General features: G+C 50.2%; 1 long non-coding RNA gene across 2 annotated transcripts in view; it reads left to right on the top strand.

The window, feature by feature from the left end:
* Positions 1 to 3,533: 3,533 nt before the first annotated feature.
* Positions 3,534 to 18,712, top strand: part of LOC308053922 — a 30,870-nt gene continuing 15,691 nt past the window's right edge. The window contains exons 1-2 of one of the 2 annotated variants that reach the window (XR_013923857.1): positions 3,534 to 8,471; positions 8,793 to 18,704. This is a non-coding gene — a long non-coding RNA (uncharacterized lncRNA). Of the gene's footprint in view, positions 18,705 to 18,712 lie in introns of both variants that reach the window. The other variant, XR_013923858.1, reaches the window with a different exon arrangement.

Raw genomic sequence — 18,712 nt, 5'->3', positions numbered from 1 at the left:
AGCAGGAATGGAGATTGCTGCTTGGCTGCTGCTCGGGTCCAGCAGGGAGGGCTTTAATGGCCCTTTTCTGCCTGCTTTTGAACTCTCTCACTGCTCTCTGCTCCTTTCCCCTCCATCACTTGCTCCGTCTCTGCCTCCCTCCCACTCATTTCATTTTTTTGAAGGGCCGCAATTTCTTTTCAGTTTTATTTCTCATTAAAAATAAATACCGTTGCTATAATTTACAGTGAGTTTAATTAGAAATGAGTTACGTGATCTAAGCATTAGGATTTAATTGCTCGTTCCTAAAACATTTTTCTCATCTGAAATGTCCCCAGTTAATGATCATTCATTAAACAGGATCTGAGTCTCTTAAGTGGAGTTGGAAGAGCTGCAGATTTCCTCTGGTTGCTGCTGTGGGCAGCCCAGTGCTGGGCAGGGAGGTCCCTTCGGCCCCTGGACCTGGGTGAAAGGGAGCTGGCTGGGCTGGATGCAGGTGATAGCTGCTGCAGGACATCTTGAATTCCCCACGATGCTCCTTTACTGGGACTGACCATTAAACCTTCCCTTTGCAAACAACTCACAGAAAAGTCTGTTTGAACTGGGTCTCTGCTGCCCACATTGCAGCAGCTCCAGCTCCTCCAGGCATGGGAGAACAGAGGCATTGCTGCACCTTGGTCAGAGATGCTGTGGGGTTGTATTTCACTGGACAAAAGCCATGTGCTGACACCCACACCTTCCTTTTAGGAGGTTAAACCCACTGCCCTGCTCTGTGGTGAGGGCAATCTTGAACAGCTCTGTTTTCTTTTTTAAGGGGCGGGGGGGAAGGAGATGATTTTCATGAAGAATGTTGATTAATCAAAATTGAAACCTTTACAGGAAGTGTAGAGTGATGTCAATGAGACTGTTTTGTGCTTTACTTGCTCATTTTTATTCCAAAAATTTTCTAATCAAAACCATACCTGGGGAGAGCAACCCTTCACCTGCCCCCAGCCCTGTGCCTGGACAGCTGGACTCCTGGCAGAGCCAGATGAGCAGCGCTTGTCCTGTCCCCCCCAGCTCTGTGCCCCATGGGGCTGGCAGCTAACGGGGTGCAGGACTGGCAGGGCAGCAAGGACGGGACAGGATGGGGTGGGAAGGGATGGGATGGGATGGGATGGGATGGGATGGAATGGGATGGGATGGGATGGGAGGGGATGGGATGGGATGGGGTGGGATGGGACGGGACGGCAGGGCACGGCAGCACTCTTCTCAGTTTTAAGCACAAATTCCTGAAAAGAGTTAAGTTTAAACTAGCACATTCCTGTAAAAAATCCCTTTTTTTTGACACATTAGCATTTTTCCGGTGGGGGAGAAGGCAGGGGTGGGGGGTGGGGTGGGGTGGGGTGGGGAAACCCCAACAAAACCAATGCTAAATCTTCTCTGCTTGGTTGGGAAAAGTTCATCCCAGCTGCTGCTCTAAGCTTCCCTGCTCGGCTTGGCTCTTCTGGGAGCAGGGAGAGGCAGCAGCTGGGCTGGGCTTGCCTGCCAGGAGGGATCCAGCAGTGTGTGCCATAGGTGCTTGAGCATGTGGCAGGACCCTCGTGGGTCACCGGTGCCTCAGCCCCTGCATGTCCCGGGGTGGGCAGCAGCTTTCCTGCACACCAGCTCTGCTGGCCAATGCAGTGCTGCTGGGATGAGCCCATCCTTCGACATAGCCAGGTCTGGCCAAGTGCTCACCTGCAGCATGTGACTGTCCTCCATGAGGCTCTGCCTGAGGGGCTGACCCCACAGGGCACACAGGGCATCTGGTTTTGGGTTAATTCAGCTGGATTCTTGCTAGACTTCCCTTGCAGGGCTGGCAGGCAGAGCCTCACCTCTAAGCACGGGTCTGCTGCACACAGAGCAGACCGCTCATGCACCTTTCTCTCTGCCGGTCTGCACATTTGCGCTGAGAAGTGGCCTTATTGTTTCACCATTTGCACCTTGCTGGGACTGCTCCTCTCACACCTCTTCATGTCTCCTCTTCCTCTCTCCCCCTACTCGCTCTTTTTTTCTCTCTCTGTGCACTCCTGGAGCAACAGCTCCAGCTAAAGCAAGACAGCAAGCCCTGTCTCAGGGCTTCATTTCCAGACAACTACTTATTTACCCACAAAACAAGTATACTGGAGCAACAGATTTGGAAAAGGATGGTGATACATGAGAGGCACTTCTCCCTGAGCTGAGGCGCAACAGCAGGGCTGAGCCCCGGCCTCCCTGGCTGCCTGCAGCAGCTGCCCGCTGCACGGAGCAGGGACTGCGGGAAGGGATGGCATCCCTGGGACATGCGGCCAGGAGCAGCCCGCAGCAGGAGGACACTGTCACTTAGCAACTAGTAAGCAATGACTAACATTTCCTTGGGTGTCAAACATACCATGTCACAGATCTCTTTCCAAGGATGTGTAAAATTGGGAAGAGCAGGATTTGAAGAGAGAGAGAGACATGAGTGTGAGTCAGCCCCTGGATAACCTTGAACGCATTAACAGATGGCTGGGACCCAATGAACAGCGTTTGCAAAAGCACCACGGTTCAATCAGCAATCCTTGTTTTCTGCGGAATAAAAAAAAAAAAAAAAAAAAGCCTGTTAAAAGGAAGCGGCAAGGCCCGGGCGGAGGGGTGTCTGATTGCATTGCAAAGGGGCGGCCGCTTCCAGCATCTGTCAGTGCATAGCTTTCAGGAATGTATATATATAAATAAATGCAATGAAAAGGTCCCCAGTTCCAGTGAAAGGAAATGATTTCCTCCTCAAGTGATTATGGGCACCATTATGCAAATAGTAGCCAGGCCAACAAAGCAGCTTCATGAGGAAAGGGGAACAGAGCCAGCAGATGTGGCTCCAGGATCTCCAGGCAGGGGAGAGCAAGGTATTACCTGCACAATTATTACCTGCACAATGACACAGCCAGCAAATAGCGGGGTGGGGGGGGTGGGGGGGGTGGGCTGGCCACAGCCGGGGCAGGGTCTGTAAAAGCTGTCAAGGCAATTCTGGTGGGTAAGAGTGATTTTCTTGACAGTGATGGGAAAAAGAAGAGGAGAAAAAATGAGAGGAGAAGGGCAGAGTGAAAAGAAATGAGAAAAGGAAAAGGAAAGGAGAAGAAGAAGGAGAAGGAGAAGGAGAAGAAAGGGAAAGGGAAAGGGAAAGGGAAAGGGAAAGGGAAAGGGAAAGGGAAAGGGAAAGGGAAAGGGAAAGGGAAAGGGAAAGGGAAAGGGAAAGGGAAAGGGAAAGGGAAAGGGAAAGGGAAAGGGAAAGGGAAAGGGAAAGGAAGGAAGAAAGCAGCCCCTGATCATTTCGGTACTCGAGACCAAGCAAAGGCCTCTGTACCACTCAGGCTCTCTTTGGACATATGCTCATGGGTGGGTTTGGATCTGAGGAGGCACAAGCCAGCTGGGAGGGGGAGAAGCCACGGGTCTGCGCTGTGGAAGTCCAAAAGCTTTGTTTCCAAAATTTTTGTGCTATTGAGGCTGGTCACCACAGCTGATCAGGGCTGCCCAGTTCTCTCACCTTGGACACTGCAGAAATTGCTGAAGCTGCAACCGCCCCACGCTGCTCAGCTGTGTTTCCTTCTCCCCTCCTTTGCAAGCATTTAGCAGTAGCAGATAAATAAACTGATATCAATCATCTGTGCATAGCAGCACGATCACCTTACGGGACTCATTTCCTCTCAAAATACACAAGTTTAATTTCTATTTAGCTTTCCTTAAATTTTAATGTCTACTTTTGACATAAATATTTTAGTGTTTGGGAGGGATGAAGTGGAAATGGGTGACAGGAGATACCACAGGGCTTCCTCTCCAGCTGCAGAGCAGGAGCATCCACGCCTTCACCCCTGCACAAGCAGCAGATGCCTGGGGCTTGGGGATAGCCAGGACCAGTAACCCCTTCTGATCTCAGGCTGGTTTGCAAAACCAGTACCAGGGTCAGGCTGGAAGCCCCCGACCCCCTGGACCATTCCCTTTCGTGGGTGCTGGAGGAGCTGCATTGGCAGGGCTGGCCACAGCCGCGGGGCACATCCAAGCATGCAGTCCTTCCTAGCAGTGCCTAAGCAATGCCATGGCTTGCTGCACTTTCCCAGGCACAGCAGTGTAAGCAAAAGCCTGTCCAGGGGATGGCAGGCATGGCACAGGGCTCCTGGTGAGCAGTGGGAGGGTCGTGCCAGCCTGGGGCTGCTGAGAGCCCCTCAGCACTGCCCAAGGGGTGCTGGGGCTCGTGGTACCCCGGTGCTGCTGCTCTCCTACCCCTGCCCTTAGAGTGGGGCGCTGGGATGCAGCCGGGTGCTCCATCTGTCAGCACCGTGCATTGCAGCAAGAGAGCAAATGCATGTTGGCTTTTCTGCAGCATTAAGCAAATCAGTTTGGCTCATTATTTCTGCAAGACATTTAAAAAAAGAATGACCTCCAACTGCAAAAAGTCAGCCAAAGTGTGAGTGTCAGCAAACCCTCCTCAGGCACGGCAGGGTTAAGGGGGCTCTGCATGTATGCAGCCAGTGAGGCAGGTTTGCCTTCAGGGCAGGAGCCTGCCTGCTGTTGGGGTGCTCCAGCACTGCCTATGGAGAGGCATCATTCTGCCCCTCTGTCCCCTGCCAGCGACTTTTCCATGTCAAGGAGATGCACTCAGGACAGTGGCATCCCTAAATGGCACAGAGGCAGGGGCCGTGACACCTCCCTGGCCAGCAGCAGTCCCGACCCCAGCCTGTGCCTTGTCTGCCACGTTTGCGCAGAGCTCTGTAAACTCATCCTAGAGATTGCTGGGGCTGTCATAGAACAATTTAGGTTGGAAAAGACCTTTAAGATCATCAAGCCCAACCGTTAACCCAGCACTGCCAAAGCCCACCACTGAACCATATCCCTAAACACTGCATCTATGTGTTTTTTAAACACTTCCATGGATGGTGATTACACCACCTCCTTGGGCAGCCTGTTTTTACATTTTACATTTACATTCCCTATAAGAAAATGTGTAAATTGCAAGAGAAAAGTGGCTCATGAGCTTCTTTCCTCTTCCCTCTTTCCTCAGTGGGTATGGGGCACTTGGCTCTCCTACCACTGGTAGTCACAGAGGGTGCTTCAGTCCCCTGCCCTACCAGGTTTCCCCTCAGCAGGAATGGTCCCTGTCCCCATGGGACACCCCAGCTAGGCAGCTGCATTGCTCCCGGTAGCAGCTTGGGGCAGGACTTTGTGGTGTCCCCTTGGGGACTTCGGTGTGGCTCAGGGTTTGTTCCTTGGGACATCAAACCACCAAGGACCTCCTCAAGTCCAGCAGCTCCATAAGGGAGGAGCATCGCTCCAGCAGCCCTGGCTGGCTCATCCTTGAGGAGTCCTGTGGAGCACCAGCCCTCACCAAGGCTGGCGTTGTGATTGATTTGTACGTGCACACTTACACACAGCCCTGCCTCTTCATCACGCTGTACCACATGTGGTTATCGATGGTGGAAAACAGGTGCAGCGTGCCATCGAATCCATATGGTAACCGTTTAGTCTCACTTTGCTGCAGGATGAATTACTGCAGAAGGAGCAAGGCAAGGGAGTCAGACCCAGCCAGGGCTGTCAGTTTGGAGGTTCTGAAAAGGAACCTTTTCCAGTCCAACCTGGTCTGCTCCCACTGTTATTTCAGGGCTCTCCCTCATCCCTGGGGGAAACACCAGTCTCCATCCTTATGACAGATACCCTGAGCACTTTGCCCAGAAGATCCAGGCCTGGCTGGAAGCTACTTCTGGGTGAGTGACACCATGCAGGCAGGTTCAGAAGGATGGGAGGTAGCATGGTTTGTGCATTCATGCAGCAGCACAGACCATTCCATGTGCTTCTCAGCCTGCTTTGGGTGAGGGGCTACTCCTGGAGGACTGACCTGCAGTCCCATGAGGTCTGTGGGGACCTCACAGATGCCTAAAACCCGACAGGGGAAGATGTGGGCTCCTCACATCGGCTGTGGGCACTGCAGAGTGGATGCTGCTTTGGCTTTCCCTTTTCACCTCTGCAGCATGGTCCTGGTTGCTTTTATCTCCCACAAGCCCGCTCTCGTGTATTTGTTGGCTAGCAAAATGACCACCTGAAGGAACAGTGATTTGCACCATGGTTTACCTGGAAAAGGAATCCTAAAGCACATGGAGATGTGTGGCATCCAGCCAGATGCCATCAATCCTTCTGCCAGGAGAAACTCTCCTGCTGCTACTGCTGGAGTGAGCAATGGACTGACCAGTGCCTGCGCTGGTCACGGTTTGTAAATAAAACACTCCATCAGCAGGGCTGTAGGAATCAATGGGCAGCACCAGGCTCGACAGACCACAACAGATTATCCTTCTGAGCTATTAGCAAATTTAGGGATAGGACTTGACTCAGCACAACTCCTCTTGCTGGACACCAATGCAATAGCAAACATCATCCATCCCCATCATACTGTCTTGACCCCTCCTGAAGATCTACCAGGATCCTGTTGTTCACATATTCCTTCCTTCCCTCTTCCTTCATATTATTATTTCCAGCCTGGTTTGGGTCTTTTTAGCCCTTGGCCTCATGGGTTTACCTTCACCTCAGAGGAGTTTATGGAGTGAGATATATACCCTTGCCCTTTTCAGCCCAGAGAAAGCTTCTCATGACATGACAGAAATCCAAGAAATCAACAACTCTGGAGGTTTGTAATAAGTCTGAATCCTCGCTAAACCCAGACACTCAGCACAAAGAGGGGTCAGTGATCCCCGAGCTCCTTCCCCTCTGCCTCCTGCCATCCGTCTCTGGGTGGATGATGGGAAGCAGATGAGGGACGCTTGGGACACCCAGCTGTTTCAAGGTATGTTCATGGTTTGTGTCTCTGGAGCAGGCACTGGGCGGGACTCTGCTCCAGGCGCTTCTCCTGCAGGAGACACAGACCTCCCACCCGGAGACCCCAGGAGCACTCCCACATCTCCTGCTTCCTCCCAGGGTTCCTGTGCCCAGCTCTGGCCCGTGCAGAGCCAGGAGCAGCAGCAGCAGTTGCAGGGAGTGGACTTTGGTCCATGCAAGCTTCATCTCACATGTACATGCATATGCATGCATGTGTGTATGTCCTGGCAGGCACATACATGTCCATGCAGGGTTCAGACTGTCTTGCTGACTTTCTTGGAAGCCTCTCTGAGCCAGGACTGAAAGGAAGGGCTTGGTAATGTTCAACCCTTCTGGGGGTTTCGCCACATTGACATACTGATGAAAGGGTCCCTGGGACTGCCAGGGAACCAGACCAGCAGATGCATCCATCTTCCCCACTTCTAGCCTGCAGGTAAAATAAACACAGCTTCAAAAACACCCATGCAATGTCACTTTACTTGTTCCTGCAAATTCAGACTCTCACACTCTCCCTCTCTCTGTCACTCACACTTACTCCCTGTCCTCCCTGCCTTTGGCCTCACATCCTTATCCTGCTTCTTTGCTTTCCACCCGCCTGTTCCTCACCTCTCCCTGGCATGGTGGCAGCACAGCCAGCATGGCCGGGGTGCATGGTGGGGGCTCAGCCCCAGCTGGGGCACAGAGAGGACAGAAATACTGCAGAGCTGCCCAAGGAGTCTGCTGCCAAAGCCCATAAATAAGAGAACGCTGTTTGCTTTCTCCTTGTCCAGCCCTGTGCAAATATTTACTGCCCCTGTGACCCGTGAAGGCAGTGCAGGCAGCACAGGCAGCAGCAGATGGGAAGCAGCGACTCTGCAAGGGGTCGCTGGTGCGGGAAGCATCTGCCTTGCTCCAGCTCTGGGGATCTCCAGCTTTGCACAACTGTAGCAATTAGCAGGGAGTATCAAAACATCACTGGTTGGTTTGAGGACCTCATCCTGAGTCTGTCAGATTCTTTTCTAATGACCTCAGGCTGTGATTTTCCAGGGTGCAAGGTCTGGATAGGAACACCGGTGGGCTGAGGAAGGAGCATGGTATACATAAGTGGCACACAGCCTCCTACCACCCTCTCCCTGGGTCGGGAGCTGGGCAGCACTTGGGCAGTGCTGGTGTTAGTAAAGCACCTTGGCTCTCCACGCAGCCCCAGAGTTGTACCTGTGAGTGATTCACACCCTTTGTGCCACACTTTAAGAGAAATCAGTCAAAGCCAAGGCAACATACTTGTAGCAGAAGCGTGTGCAAGTCTCCAGCCTGGGGAGGTCCCTTGGTTTTACCCAAGGCTCTGCACATCTCATCGTCCCTTGCTTGCTCTCTCAGTCTGCACATTTCTCCCTCAGTCACTCTGGGCATGTGTTTTCCCTCCTGCCCTGTTTGTTGGCCAGTGGCCCACTTTTTAATTTAAAGATAAGCCTGCACAGCTGCTCAGCTTCACAGGGGAATGCAGCAGCCCGCAGCTTCATGCACCCACAGAGAACAGTGCCAACCCCCCAGACAGCAACGGGCACATCACGCCTCTGAGCATCTCCTGCCTTTTGAGATGAACAAGTGAGTGCAGAGCAGCAGGCTGGAAAGGAGAGCAGAATCATGCTCCTATTTGCTTTTCCTGGCATCATCCTGTGGTGGGTACATAGCTCTGGGGTGATGGTGGAAGGGAAAGCGTTAATTGCCTCCCTCTGGCTAAGGAATGCTGCAATCAACTGGCCCAACTGGGATTTGCTAATGGGAGGGCTGGGCCAGCTGCAGGCTGTTTTATTGCAGGGAGGGAAGGGTTCTGTGGTTTGGTTGTGGGTCACCTTAGGGCTGTAGATGAGGTGCTGGGACTGTGGTCAGCGTGAGCTCAGATCAGGGGCCTCTGGTCTTGTGCTTTGGTTGCAGAAGCTCTGTCTTGTTTCCTTTGCCTTTAGGTAAAGGTGTGCTTTTAGCTTAATTTTTCTGTTTAGTCCTGCAGCCAGGTTTTCTGCTGAATGAGCAGGGCTTGGATACATCTCCAATGATGACTGATACTGATGGAGGGCTAGAGGTGTCTGGTTTGCCCTGGTAAGTCTGTCCTTGGTCTTTATTTCTTCTGACCTACTTCATAACTTGTGTTTCCTTGTAATCTTCCTACAAGGGAGTTGGGAATGCATGGAAATGTGAAATGTCCTCCTTGCCCTTTCAGTGTCCCTGGTGCTGCCAACCCTCACATCAAGCTAGACCTGTGGCTGAACAGATTCACTAACAGCTTTCTTTTGTAATATCTCAGCTTGGAGAAGTTAATTATCACCAAATATTGAAAAGGGAAGATGGATTTCATAGGATTTACTTGGCTGTGTAATTTTGGTGCCCCAGAGATGCTATTTGGACTGGCTGCGATGAGCGACACATCATTGCACGCAGGTGCAAATGTCACTTGAGTATATTCTTCCTCTCTCTCCTGTTATTTGCCCACCAGGGACAACTGTCTCTTCCAGGCTGGTCCAGCTGTGTGGAGACTGCTAATGCTCTTGCCCAGCCCTCTGTGCTGCTGGCATGGCTATATCAGGGCGTACTGGAGGCAGCTTTGCAAACTTCCACCCTGTGTTTATTAGCCAAAGTCTGGGACTGGAAGGCAGAGCCGCAAATGGAGCGCTTCTGGCTCAAGCTGACATAAAATGTTAGGAAAAGCTTCTGAGCGCATCCTGTGTGTGGATGCAATGAGAAGCCAGTTATTCCCTGGGGGTAGATGAGGAGTCCTTGCTCCAGCTGGCTGGAAGATGGCCCTTCTCAGCCCCTCTTTCATCACCCCTGTTCCTCAAACCTCCTCTCAGGGGTTTCAGGGAAGTCTGTGCTAATGCTCTGGCAGCAGAATGAGGGGTGGGGTGTGAAGGCTTCGTCTCCCTGAGGGGAGTGCGTGCCTCCTCTCTGGATCTGTGGAGCGCTTGCTGCTGGAGCAGGGCTTGGCTCTCACCCTGACCACTGCTGCGGGTGCAGGACCCACCTGCCTGCAGTTTCTCAGCCTGGGTTGCATTTAGGGACAGGGAGTCTTGATGTGATGCTCAGACCAGAAATAAATTCTCCTTTATTTTTGTCTCTGCCATCTCTTTGTGCTTTGTTTCAAGCAGCGAAAAGTTAAATGTGCCACTGCATTATCAGCATGTTCAGCCCAGAAACTAGAGATGTTTCCAGTGAACTCACTTAATCTCTGTTTGTTTGCCAAAGCAATCTCCCCATGCAGTTATGGCTCTCAGAAGTTGTCGAGGTGGAGATGACTGCTAAGAAGGAGACAGACACATAGATTTCCTTTTTTTCTTTTTTTTTTTTTTTTTTTTGCTTGGTCTTAATGCAAGAGGTGAACTTTTGGGGACCTCTGCAACACTCCACTTCTGTTTATGGGCAGAGGTTGACTTTTGTGTTTGGGAGGATCTGGGTCAAATAGCTAAAGGGCCTGTCTTCTAGGGTTTACCAGTTGTTGGAGTTGATTGAATTGGACTGGGGAGGGCAGTGACCATAGTGCTTCCCTCTTAGCCTCCAGCTGCTTTGACTTGCAATGCAAATGTTTTCTTCTGTCACCTATTAATGATCCTGTTTCCCCTTGTGGGTGCATAATTTCCCCTGGAAGCCTTCAGTGAATGGTTTCCATCACAGTCATTTGTCCCTTTCTTTTCAAGTCTATGGCAACTTCTATAGAATGGCAGAACTGGCATGATTTGGGGTGAGAGTAGATTAAATTGCAGTATTTCATCTCTGGCTGTCAAGTGAGCCTGTATTACCTTCCGTGGGGCTGACTATGAGGAGGCATCCAACCTCCTGGAATACATAAAGTGAGCAGACAAGTGGTTCAGTTTGCGGAGCAGAGCTTTCTTGCTGAAGCCTGTGTTCCTGGTGAACAGCATCACTCCCTGGGCCAGCAGAGAGGGGCCTGGGATGGAGGAGGAGAAAGGAATGCTTGGCTCGGTGGAGCCAGGGAGGAAGGGGAGAGCAAATGCTCTTCTGGGGGATACTATTGGAAAGACATCATAGAGGAGGAGTTCATAAATCCACGGGGCTTCTCATGACTGAGGCTCGATTCATCTGCACATCAAAGGAGACCAAGAGCCCCTCGGTGAGGATGCAGGAGTCAGGGGAAGGGGGGGGTGGGGGTGCCTGAAGGACCGGGGCCCCCACACATCACCCCAAAACATATGTGCTTCAAAACATCTCCCAGGCAACAGGCAGCCATGGAAAACACATCCCTGCAGTCTGCAATGTGCAGGGTGTACCTCTGTGCATTTGGGGTCTCCTCCATGACCTGGATGACAGATATTGCAGCAGTGGCTGGAAAACACAGCTGACACTGTGTGCCTTGTACAGTGCTGACCCCAGGCTGCCTGGGCAAAGATGAAACCCAGCCTGCTGCCTGCAGACCCAGGGCTCTGGAGAAACCTGTGTCCCAATAAGTGACAACCCTGTGGCTGAGCTCTTGGGTCAGGTCTGCCCACTCCTTAGCTGGAAGGTCCCTCTAGGAGAGGGAGGTGCAGGATCCTGCCCCGTGGAACTAGGGGAGTCTGTGTACTGCCAGCTTAATTCAAAATTGGAAGGGTAGTGTGGATTTATGGAGAATACAGGGCATATCTGAGCAGGACACCAACCCTGGGCTGATGTGTCGCTGTTCCCATATATATTATACTGAACTGTTAAGCATCAGGGCTACTGTTTTCCCTATATTTTGTGTAGGTAATCCTAAGGTGGCCCAGGCTACTTAGCTTAACATGAGAAAAATGCTAAGAATACCTCTCTGCTTTGCTTAAGACCATAAAACTGGCCAGTCTAAAACTGTATTTCACTTAGTGGGACCTGAGCTGTGCATGGTGGTCTTTCTCTGAGGATGCCCTGGTGCTGCATCAGCTCAGGGATCTGCTTTTGGTTGCCTCTGCTCCCTCTGTCATCTGCCATTGCCTTGCAGGAGGCAGGACTTGCTCGCAAATCTGCTCCCAGTAAGGTAAGGTGGAATGGTTCGCTGCTGATGGGTTTAGGACTCCTGCCTCCCTCCTCCTCTGGCCGGTGTCAGGTCTGTCAATAGGAGAGGGCAGCCTTGACAGGAGATAAAGCGTGTGCCATGTTTATTGACCACTGCTTCTGCAGGGAAACTAAACCTTTCCTCCCTGGGGGACTGTGCTGCTGATTGATACTTAGGCAGCCTCTCGCTGCGCGTTTTTCTCTTCTCTGACAGTGTTTCTGGAGCAGGCGATGTGGGAAAAGGGAGCTGCTGAGCAAAACAGATGCTTTTCCTGAGCTTCAGCCTGGGCACAAAAATACCCACTGGGTTTCTGAGAGGAGGGAGGAGGACCCTGTTTTCCTAGTGGAAGATAATGAAGAGCAGAGTTTGTGTGGCAAGGTGTGGGGCCTGCAATACAAACAGAGCCACAGGGGCTGTGCACAGTGTCTTCAGTGCGATCCTGCAGTTTATGCAGGTCCAGACCTCCTGTGATGCTTGTGCCAGGGCTGAGTTTCCAACACCTCCAGCTTCTTGGGACCTAAATGCAACAGGCTGGCAAAGACCCGTTGCTCCCATGGAAAATATAGCTCAGTATTTGTGTGGCTAGATCTTGAGAGGACGGCTTTGGTGGTACAGCAGGCTTCACAGCAGCTCCCATCCCATTTCCTTAATTCTCAATGGGAAGAGCAGAGCAGGTGATGTGGCAGCTTTCCATTCTCTGTTGTCCCCTTGCATCTGTCCCCTCATCCATCAGATAAAGGACAAGGAAGGTATTATTGCTCCTACCAGACCACGATGTCCTATAATTCAACTGGGGGTGCAAGGCAGAGTTTGAACGTGGGGCTTAAATAACTCCGAGTGTTAATGATGGCTTATGACCCTTTAAAACCTTTGAGCCCCAAAAGCTCTCAGAGAATTTAATAAACCACAGTCCTTCTGCAGGATTCACCTTGTTGCCAAAATACAGCCAGTTCTGGGGATGAAGTAACCCAGGGATTAGCACACATGCTCTGTGGTGAGAGAGGAACAGCTGTCTCAACATAGAGCAAGCTGCTACGGAAGGATCCACCTGAAATATTCTGGTCAGATCAGATTCTGGGTCAAAGCTTGAGGAACCTGTAGTCCTCAACGTGGTCCTTCCCACAGCACAGTAACCTGTAAAACACACTGTTGAGGCAGCTGGGGGCCCCGTGATCCATTGCTTATGTGATTTCTCCTGTCCTGCACGCACCCCACCCCCACCCCCCCCCCAGCCTTTGGGTACAAAGCTGCCCAGAGCTGCTGGCCCCGTAGGCTGCAGCGAGATGCTGGAGACCCTGGCAGAGCTTAGCACATCTTCCAGCAGTTTGCCTTCTCTTCTCTCAAACTTTCCTAAAGTAGAGAAAGCAGCACTGGAGGAGAAGGCTCTATAAATCAACTTGCTTTATTGCCATGCACTGTTAAACTACTGCTGCATTTCACTCTGGAGATGGCTGCATTTCAGTGCAGGATGAATTGATTTCTGTATACCAAAGGTCAAATCTTGAGCTTCTGACTTAGTTCTTACTTAGTCTGTACAAAGGCAAAATTCCCATTGAAGCAAGAGTTTGGATATCAGCTGCTCTATAAATAACACAGAACTAAGTGAAAACTAAGCCAGGCTCTGAAGTTTGCAAAGTGCTTGGGGATCCTTGGAAAGATGGTCCTGGGGTAACTTCTGATTTTAGCAGCAAAGGAAAGAACAGAAGCTCAGATCACAAAGTAGGGAGTTTTTTTTCTTTTCTTTTTTTTTTTTTTTTTTTTTTTCAGCTCTTCTGCAGCCTGACTTCCTCTCTTTGACAGAGGAATCCCTGAGAAGTGCAGCCTTGCTCTGAGCTGTTTGGTCTGATCACCTCACAGGAGCTTTCTAGCACTGGGAGGATTCAAATGGGAGGGAGTGCAGCAGGCAGGCAGATGAAATCTCGCATTCCTACTGCCCTCCGCATTCCCCTGCTGTTTGTTTCACTGTATCCAGCTCTTTTTCCGAGTTTGGTTTTCTTATCCCCAGAGGAGGCAGTTAGCTTAGTGAGCTAACTCTCCTCTGATTGTTCCTGGAGATTCAGGCAGTGCCCCATCTCTGCTGCTGGCCTCACTCGGATCCTGCCAGATAAATCATGCTGATTTAAAATTGATCGTTCTGGGATGTGGAAGACAGTGGAGTGGGCGGATTTACCCCATTATGGTGCATTGATCACCATTACTGCGTGTAATCAGGGTTAATCTCAGGATTAATTGGGGGGATTTGCTGATGGAAACGATCGGCAGTTTGTGTTAGTTACTGCTCTATTCGTTTCTAATGGCTTAATCAGATTACAAATTAAAAGTGGCTTTTCCCAGAGAATCTCCCTGGACTTCAGCCCGAGTGGGAGCAAGAGGAGAGAGGCACATCCAGAGCACGTGGCTGCCAAGCCTGAGCTGTCACCCGGGCAGGAGGGTGGGTGGACGAGGGCTGCAGGAGAGCACCCACGGGCTGCAGGGGCTGGGGGCAGCGGCTCTGTCCTTGCCAGTTGTGAGTTAGGAACAAAAAAGTGTACGTGAGAGGTTATACTAGTACATTTGCTTTAAGGATTTCTCGCGGGGAGGGGGTGTGGGGGAAGGGGGAGCAGGAGAAAAAAACCTCCAAACCAAACCCTCTATCTGACTGTGCAAGGTTTGCGGTGCAGAGCTGGGACGGGTGGCTCGGCATACTGGCACCAGCAGAAGTAACACTTGGGCCACTTTGCCATGGGAAAGCATTTTGGGAGGGAGCAGAAAGAATTTCAACTCTGAGTAAACCATTAAAACAGTGATTCTGCAGCACATAAATTAAGGCTGATGAGCTGAGACTGGTTAAACTAATGATAGAAAGGGGTCCTGTGCTGGAAAGATTCATCTAGCAGGAGCTGAGCTGGAAGCATCTGAACTCCATTAGCTTAGTAGATTATAAAGTCAGAAGGGTCTGCCCATGAACATCTCAGCTGAAAGATGCAGGAGGCGAGCCTTGCAGTAGCAGCAACCACCTGGGGATCCACCACCCACAGAACAGGCCATAACTGGGAGAAATTGGGAACTGTCAAGTCTGGCTCTCCTGTGAGATGGCAAAAAAAATTATCTTTTATTTGGAAGTGCACTCCCATCAATTTACCTCAACAGATGGGGCTGGTTATAAGTGGGGAGGGCTCAGTCTCACCTCATTCCTAATCTGTGCTGGTATCAATTGTTTGACACATGACAGTCAGATATAAGTGGTGGAGATCTATTTATTCAGTTATTTATAAAGACATTAGCAAACCTGAAGGAAAAAAGGAAAGTGAATGTTGCAAGTGGCTGCTGACAAGTTAGAGCAGTTTAATAAATCACTTGTAACAAACTACTTTACATGTGCTGAGAAATGCCACTGACTTCTTTAATAAGCCATTCATGATGAAACGGGCAATGCTTAAACAACAAAAAATTCATTTGCAGGGCTTGTTGATGTGTTCTGGCTGTTCCCTGCTGTAAATTACTCACCAGGTATGTCTGTGGTGGTGTGTGCTATCCAGCCTGTGTGTATAAATCTGTTGGTAAGTCTGTAACTCATGGGGAGGGCACCCTTGCCAGGAGCTGCTCCCCATCAATTAAGAGCTGAGCAGGAAGGGGTAGCCCATTCCTCATTCCTGGCTAACACTCCCCTCTCTTTCCACAGCATCCTTATCTCCCATCCAGCTAGCAAAGATGGTGCCCTTTTCTAGGGAGTGTATCAGGCAGCCGTGTATTTTTGCCATTGCTCTAAAAAATACATCTCATTTAGGATTAGGAAATGTCAGTCCCTGCTTTTAGCAAACCCAGCAGAGGCAGCTGCTGCTTGTCACTTTTTCCAAGCTTTTGAAATGCAACAGCTTGACTTGTGGCAGGACCTTGGAGGCCAAAGGACTTACATTTGTGGAGGGAAGAGGTAAATACTAAGGATGGTTTTAAAAGAGCCTGAAGAGTGTGCTTAGACTAAAAGGAGGAGGCTGGGCAACAGGTCTGTGATGGTGCAGGTTACTGGTGCTCAGCAAGTCTGTCAGCAGAGCCCAGCAGCAACTTGGGCACTGAAGCTCAGGGAGTTTTAGATGTTTCCCCATAGTCTGGCAGCCCTTGAGTCATCCTGACACCGAAGTCCAGGAGGCAGCTGATGGAGGTGAGCCCTGTTATGGCAGCATCACTGTGCCTGCCACACCAGAAAGCTCAGGAGAAAGCTGCCTGGTCTTGCTGTGCCTATTATATCCAGGGGAAAAAGTAAAACTTACTCTCCCCCCAGCCCCCCTGACTTGGCTTAGATTCGGGGATCTGCAGACTAGGCTTTGAAAGGGACCTGGTGCCAGCTTCAGAAATGTCAGGCATTGTTCTGTCTGTCCCAGAACATTCATATGAAAAGGTGGAATAAACCCTCCCACTGTTCAAATAAAGGCAAAAGTATCTGAACCTGACTTTGAACAATGCTTTTGTTGTGCTCCTCAGGCTACGTGCTGTTTCAGGAAGACTTTGCAAGAAATTGCAATACATATAGTCTTCTGGTTCTAACATACATTTATGAAGAAATGTATGTTAAATTGTGTAATGTAAAGATTTTAATTTTTACATTATTAATGTAAAAAATGTAATAAAAATTGTAAAAAATTAAAAGGGAGGAGATCGTCAGTGGTCATTATTTTTATTTGGATGCAAACTAAGGATCACAGTGAACACAGTACAACAGGATCTGTGGAGATAGATACTCTCTGTGTGAAAAAGTAGGCAGTTTTTACTTCTAAAAAAGAAAAAGACTACATTACTGTTTTGGGTGGGGTTTTTTGCATCTACACCCTGATATATAGGGTGTACAGGAGAATTATACCTTCTTCTTTTCAAAGCATTGGCTCTGAGGAGACTCAGTTCTGTTTGAGCTGCTTTCCTCTGCCAGGTGCAATTCCTAAAACCCCTTGGCAAGAGTTGGCAGGGCTGCTCTGCTATTTGTTTTTTACTCTTTCTTTATTAAAAAGCTCCAGATACAGACAGGCTTGCTTTGTTCGGTGCTTTACTAGTGCCTCTGCTGTCCCTGCCTGATAAATGGATTGTCTAACATTTAAATCGGGTGCTCCTGACTTTTCCACTCCTGTGCATTTCTAAGTGATCCTACCTGGATCTGCACCCATCTTGATGCATGTCTACCTGCATCCTCCTGCAAATAACCAACAACTAGGGTTTTTATCTCTTAATCTATCTTGTAGTCAGCCAGGTAACTTGCCACCACATGTTGATTGCCTGCTGACAACCTGTGCCTTGAGACTCCTTGCCATGCAATTAAGCAAACCCACAGCAGCATGTCTGGGGAGGCAGCTGGAGACTATTTGCCCTCAGGAAGGGGGTTTGCTGGATATTGCAAAAAATCCCCACAACTGCCAGAGAAGTTTTCTCCTGCAAGTGGTTCCAAAGTCACTCTTTGCAGCTTGAAGCATTGTATGTCAGGAGAGAGACTTTTTTTTTGGTTGTTTTTTTTTTGTTTGTTTGTGTTTTTTTTGGTGTGTTTTTTTTTTTTTTTTTTTTTTTTTTTTGGTTTGGGTTTTCTTTTTTTTCCCAGGACAGCAGTTTGGCCAGTGCACCTTCATGGCCAAGCCACCCTTCTGATGCTGCAAGATCCCCCTACGCTGTTAAAGTGCTTCACTGCCTCTCCCCCTCCTCTGCCTCACAACAACCCGTGGTTTTTAGTGGCATAGATGGGTCAAAAGCTGTCATTCCTCCTGCTGTCATTTGTGTAGGGGAGGAGCAGGGCTGGGGGTGGCTTAGCACCACTTTTGCTGCTGGGGGATCATTTCCCCAGCCAAGGAGCCCTCTGCCACTGCTGGGGCAGAGAAGCTGTGCTGCCCGCCTGCTTAGTGGGTAAGCAACACATTTTTTTAATGGTTGTGATTATCACTCTTTCCCTTTTGGAGGAGGTTTAAGAGAAAGCACTCAGAAAACAGTTTTGGTGCTTGGCAAGGCAACTGGAGACCCCATCTGTTGTTTCTTACATTGTTGAGTTGCTCTCTGCTTCCCATGCCAGTCTGGTTTCTGTTAAACAGAGCCTCACCAGGTCACAGGAGCCAAGCAGCTCCTAAATTAACTAAGACATTAATCAGGTCCCATTTGGATTAGTGCAGGGTGTCTATGCCCTCACCCTCCCCTCCATAAATTAAGCAGGTTTTATATCTTCAAGGCTTCTCTGGAATTGTCTTCTCTACCCTCCACCCCCTTCCCAATTGCTGGTGACAAGTATACACAGCTTAATTGGTTGGCATGGGAAAGGGCTGACATTAATTGGCTGTGTTTGGCACACAGGCTTCCTGTCTTGCAGGGCCTCCCAGGGATCTTATCAATCCCATCTTGGACACCAGCAGCTCCTGAGCACGGCTGCCAGTTAGATGGGTTTTGATTTTTTTGCTGCTGCCGATTGAAATTTTGTTTGGCTTTTATGGCACTTTGGCTGGGGAAGAGCAGTTTTCACACCACAGCTGGCAATCCCTGCGGTGAATACACAAGGGTGGAAGGGATCTGCAGGCATCACCTTATTGTGTGTGGGGTGGGAGGGAGAGAGGATGCTGTGCTGGTGGGGCTGAGCAAGGAGCATCAGGATCCCCCCAGGTACAGGATGCTGCTCCTGGGAGGAGGTGGTGGGCGTAGATACCGAAAGGTCTTTGCAGGTGGTGGGGATCCCTCCTCACCTGCCTTTCTCCCCTGTCTGCAGCAGATCGTGGTGATGGCCAGGGGTGGCACATCTGAATTGCCACCTGACAGGGGGAAATGTCCCTCTCCTCTCCTACTGCTCTGCAGGGCAGGAGGGGTCTGCCTTACAGCTTTCCCTGGGAGCCCTTCCCGGGTGTGTAGCCTAATTTCAGTTTAATCCATCCTGTATCCTTACATGTCTAAGGTTAGAAAGTAAGCTGTAAATTA

The sequence above is a fragment of the Falco punctatus genome (genome assembly GCF_963210335.1).
Source record: "Falco punctatus genome assembly, chromosome: 15".
In the NCBI taxonomy this organism is placed as follows: Eukaryota; Metazoa; Chordata; class Aves; order Falconiformes; family Falconidae; genus Falco; species Falco punctatus.
The sequence above is the reverse complement of the archived record's forward strand: the minus strand, read 5'-3'. Positions and strand labels throughout refer to the sequence as shown.